The following is a 5,773-nucleotide window of genomic DNA, read 5'->3' as shown; positions in this document are numbered from 1 at the left end:
CTTTGCGAGGACTGGAAAGTTTACAGCTACAGGATGGATAGTGGACATGTTCCAGTATGACTGGAATTTTAGACTAGTATGTAATTTATTTTGTTTTCTATTTTCATAGCAAGTTAATAAATAATTAACAAACTGAAGCTTTTGCATTCTATAGTGGCCTATAGCAGGCTATGTCTCTCTCTCTCTCTCTCTCTCTCTCTCTCTCTCTCTCTCTCTCTCTCTCTCTCTCTCCTTTTTCTGCAGTCAGGGATCCCATTAAGTTTTGCAAAAATTCCTGGAGTATAGATTTATTTTATAAACATAATCCAACTGTTCAATTATATTCAATTCTAAACTATTCAAGTCTCCTTAATAGAGTTTTTATTTAAAAACTACTACTACTGAATGTTACGCTCACACATGAAAAAAATACATGCTTTTTATTGAAACTATAGTTAAAATCAAGTTGACATCATTTATAGACCTAATTGTTTTGCAGTTATTAAACTCATTCAATTCAACTGACAATGTAAATTAGTGATAGGTATTGGTAATTAGTAGTAAATATTAATTAGTACATTAGTAATTTGTAAATTTGTAGTTAGTAGTCACTAATAGCTGTAAGAGGTCCTCAGGTCAATAATAAATATAATAACTTTATATAAAAACTTATTTACTGGTAGATTGTGATTTCCAACAGTGCAACAAAAATAAGAAAGAAAGAAAATGAATAAAGAAAATCACAGAGCAACTGGCTATGCCTGATGAGCCCCTGGGGATCCCTGAACCCCACTTTAAGAACCAGGACAATTGCAATCCCAAATAATCTATTTATTTGTTTATTTATTACATGTATAGTATGTCTTATTGTTCTATTTATAAAAATAACAAGAAATGTCATGATAGAGTGAATTATAGAATGTAATAATTCTTTATTAAACAACAATATGTTACTCTGGGACGTCTATCTCTATCATATCAGTACATTCACATAAACATCTGTACATATACATCTGTATATAACCACTTTTGATCTGTCATTGGGCAAACTGTGCATGTGTATACAGTATACATCATATGGTATATTTGCACACACACGTTCAAGCTGTATATTCCTTTTTGTGTCTTAACGGAAAGGTTTCATCTAATGATTGACAGTAAAGCTTGACAAGTTTTTTGTTCTTCTCTTCTGTTGTAGTATTCCTTTTTTTCATCTAAAAATTAAAGTATACAAAAACAACTGTAGCACCATGTGTTATTAACATCATTAATGTTATTCCCTAAAACATAGGGCATTATACAATACTGGACATCAGATTTGTTTTCAAATAATGGGGATCCAGTGAAACAGTTGACTTTCATTTATATTTGACAACATCAAATTAACCTCTCTTTATGTTTTCAACATAAGTAAATATTATAGCCAGAGAAGGAAAATGCTACACACAGTAGCAAATAGTTTGCTGAATAATTTTATCAATGCTCTTATATACCCCATGTAATTCTGGGATATGGTTACATACTCATCAAATACAGTAACAGTTTAACACAATCTAAAATGTAATCAGTATTATTCGAACCAGTCTCTCACAGCATTGATAACAGTTCTAAAATTCAGCAGCATTTCATCTCACAACCATAGCCATTGATAAGATCAATTTCCAACAAAATATTACAGCCAGACCTACAATAACAATAACAACAAAACAAAAAAAAGATACACACAGGTTCTGGACATAGAGATGACAGGAATATACAACACAGCAATCACCGTCTGCTTTTTCTTTTTGTCAGCGATTCCTTTTATCAGCATTATTGTTATGCCTCTGGATGAATGTTTCGAATTGATGGAGTTGTATCTTTTCTCATTCAGAAGGGAAACCCTAGTGCAGACACAAAACAAGGTAAGTTTATTTTTTTTAAAAAACCCAGATGAAATGACTTGAATTCTTGCTCCGCTGTTGCTTCTTTGTGCATGTTGAGAAATAATAAGTGCCATCGAATAAGAGACTGAAGTTCAGCTGTAAACTGTGTTGAGGTGCTTGTTCTTCCAGAGTTAAAGAGTGTGTGAGATTAAAGGAGCAGATCCTTCAGATGGCTGCCTTGCTCTGAGAGCCGCGACACGGAGTCCTGCAGTCCACATTCTGTGGTAGCACCTTTAGAAGTCGTCTGTAAGCACCAGGTCGACGAGCTTAATTGCACCATTTGTTTTTCTTTTTTTAATTTACTTTGTCTAAAGGACATTTGGCTCTGTTTTATTACAGATGGCACAACTGTACAGGTTGAAACTGAACTTGGCGCAATGAGCCACTACTTGGCAATGCTTTGAAGGAACCCAAGGAATGAGTGAAACACCGCACTCAAGAAAGCTAACATGCAAACGTATTGGACGTGTCACCACACGAGGCATTCTGTGGACATGCTAGGAAGCCGGCTGATGTCAAGGCAGTCTGTGGGTGAATTCAGCACTATATGCCTTTCGAGAATGCCTTTGAAGCTTCCTATACCGTCCTTGATATGGGTTTCCACAGTTAACCCAGTCAACACCTTGTTTACATACAACATAATTCTCCTACTCGTATTGTTCCTACATACGTTTTTGCAGGCAATAATCCATTTGGCTAGACATTTTGGTTCACAAGACAAACAACAGACAGAAAAAAGTAACTTGTTGGCACTACAGATCATTCATCTTGCAAGACAGAGGAAGGCATAGACAGAAATACATCAAATTAATTGCTAAACATCTTCACAACTGTGTATCACTTAAGTGAACCCTGTTGAATAATGGACATTCTAATCCCATATTAAATCCAATTTGACCAAAATCATACAGAGGCTGTCAGTATATCTGCTCATATTGGGAGAACATATCACCAAATATTCAAGCAGATGTTAAGTATTGCCTTGCATTCGTATCGCTCTGGTAATTTAGACTTGCAAAGAAGAAGCCTCTTAAGGTTAGGAATGTCAGCATGTCGTGCCCATTCGATGCAGTTTTCATTTAGGTTAAACTTGGTTACAGTACAGAGTGTAATATGAAAGGAGAAAGAGACACTGGCATTGTTGTTTGCTGTACTGGCTGCCATGGCTAGAGAGAAGCACCCAGTGAAACAAGGCACCACAAAGTATCTGTTAATACAGGACTGTTGTTGGCCACTCTTTTCTGTGTACTTTTATGTGGTGAAGGATTTGAGTGTCTGTTGATTACACAGCTCTTCATCTCTCATTTATTGTCTTGTAAGGCAGTAATCTAAATATATGAACATATTTCCATTTGCCAACTTAGTCCTTATGCAAACTTGCCATATAAATTCTTAGAGATATAGCAGTGAGTGAGGGGAGAAGGAATCACAGTGTATTTGCACCTGGTTAAATGTGTATCTCTCTCATGAAAGAGTGTAAATACTGTAGTAGCGGAGTCTGTATGTGGAGTGTGAACACAGCAGGGGGTGCCAGGCAGCCAACTCATCCAACCACCACATTTATTTAATCATTCACACCATCATGAATCAGGGAATATCCCAGCAAACAGCAGTGCGACACTGTGCCAAGCACCTAGAATAGCCGTTGGCCTCTGGGTTTATCGGGCTTAGCCGGCTATATTACACAATTCACACAAATGCTACTGGATCTACTCTATAGCTTAAACTTGCTGGGCTGTTTTTTTTTTTCTTCTTCTTTTTTCTAAAGCTAATTATTCTTCTCAATACAACAAAAGCAAGAGAGTTTGAAAGAGCATGATGAAATTGTTAGATTCTGGTACGAATGATTTTCAGGCTGCTGTCTTGGGATAAAATATTTGCATCAGAATATACCCAATCTTAATCTCATGAGAAGGGTGTACGGGTCAAAGCAGCAACCAAGCATGGAGCCGAAATGTTGGACAACTGACCCGAAGATCAGTGGAATAGAAATGTGTGTGCAAAGACATACACATTATTGTGTGTCCACTCATTCTTTTCCATCTTTGGCAAAAAAAAAACCCATCACCCCATCCACTACAACCAGTCTGAAGTCTGCTTCTTAAATCACAGCAGGCACAAAGGGGTTTGTAGTAGCCCATGTCTCCATTTTTGCAGTGAACCTTGGCATCCTATGTTATTATTATTAGTAGAAATACCTATTAAGCTGCTGAGACAAATCTTATTAGAAAGAAATTTCTAAAGGTTATAGCACGCAATGAAAAACTATTTTGTGTTGTGCAACTGATAATAATATATATGTGTCATCAGTGCTCATGGCAAACTCATCACATGCCACATTCCTTTTTAGTGTACTTTTTCCTCAAACGAGGTGCAGTGCTCTATGTACAAGAGATTGACAATAACGCGACAGAACTGTTACAGTTATTTTGCAAAAGAGCAGCACCATTGAAACACTCACACACTGGCTGGCACATACGGACAACCCAATTATTCATCAAAGTACACAACCTTAGCATGCATCCTTTATAATAAAAATCAGATAAAATAACCCTTTTTCTTTTGTGTGTATTACAGTGCACACCAACATAAGAAAAGCTTCCTAATGAAAAACTCATAGTAAGAATAGTGCACAATTTACAAATGTTGTGCCATTCATAGCTTATATTTTAGCAACCATCCAAATTGGAACCTTCACAAGAATAGAGAATGATGGAGGAATCCTAGAGATTAATCTTAGCACCGCATTCTGCAAGGATTTCTCTTTTTTTGTTGTTTGTTTGAGCTACAGTATAAGGTACAGGTGTTTTTACTGACCATTGTTTTATTAATTAAAACCCTGAACATTCCAATTCTTTGGGATTTCCTCACTTATAGAGATTGTTTAAATAAGTGACACTTACAATTAATAAGCTTTTTTCCATATACCCAAAAATATCGAATCACTGTGCAAACAGTGACAAATGAGAGATACAGTGCCCTCCACTAATATTGGCACCCTTGGTAAGTATGAGCAAAGAAGGCTTTAGTACGTCTTTATTGTTTATCCTTTTGATCTTTTGTTAAAAAAATCCACAAAAATACTCTGCTCTCATGGATATCAAACAACTGCATATACAACACAGGCTTATAAAAAAAATATATCTTTGTTAAATATAGGTGTACAACAATTATTTGTAGCCTTTTAGTCAATACTTTGTGCTACCTCCCTTTGCCAAGATAACAGCCCTGAGTCTTCTTCTATAATGCCTGATGAGGTTGTAGAATACATGGCAAGGGATCTGAGACCGTTCATCCATACAGACTCTCTCCAGATCCTTCAAATTTCGAGCTCCACGCTGGTGGACTCTTCTCTTCAGTTCACCCCACAGGTTTTTTATGGGTTTCAAGTCAGGAGACTGGGAGGGCCATGGCAGTACCTTGATTTTGTGGTCAATAAACCATTTTTGTGTTGATTTTGATGCATATTTTGGATCATTGTCCTGCTGGAAGATCCAACCACGGCCCATTTTAAGCTTTCTGGCAGAGGCAGTCAGGTTTTCATTTATATTGTGTTTATCATCTGTTGATATTTGATAAGAGTCCATCATGCCATTCATCCTAACTAAATGTCCAGGTCTCCTGGCAGAAAAACAGCCCCGAAACATTAAAGAGCCACCACCAAATTTAACCGTGGGCATGAGGTACAATTTCCTGTTCCTAGTCACCCAGGTGTACTAAAAAATGTTTTAAATATCAATGGGAATATACTTCAAATATATTTTTCTCATATGAATTCATGGGGTGCCAATAACTGTTGCACACCTATATTTAACAAACATATTTTTTGAGAAACCTGTGTTGTGTTTGCAATTGTTTGATATCCATGA

This window comes from Ictalurus punctatus, chromosome 25, assembly GCF_001660625.3.
Source record: "Ictalurus punctatus breed USDA103 chromosome 25, Coco_2.0, whole genome shotgun sequence".
Taxonomy (NCBI): domain Eukaryota; kingdom Metazoa; phylum Chordata; class Actinopteri; order Siluriformes; family Ictaluridae; genus Ictalurus; species Ictalurus punctatus.
Note: the sequence above shows the minus strand (reverse complement) of the source record.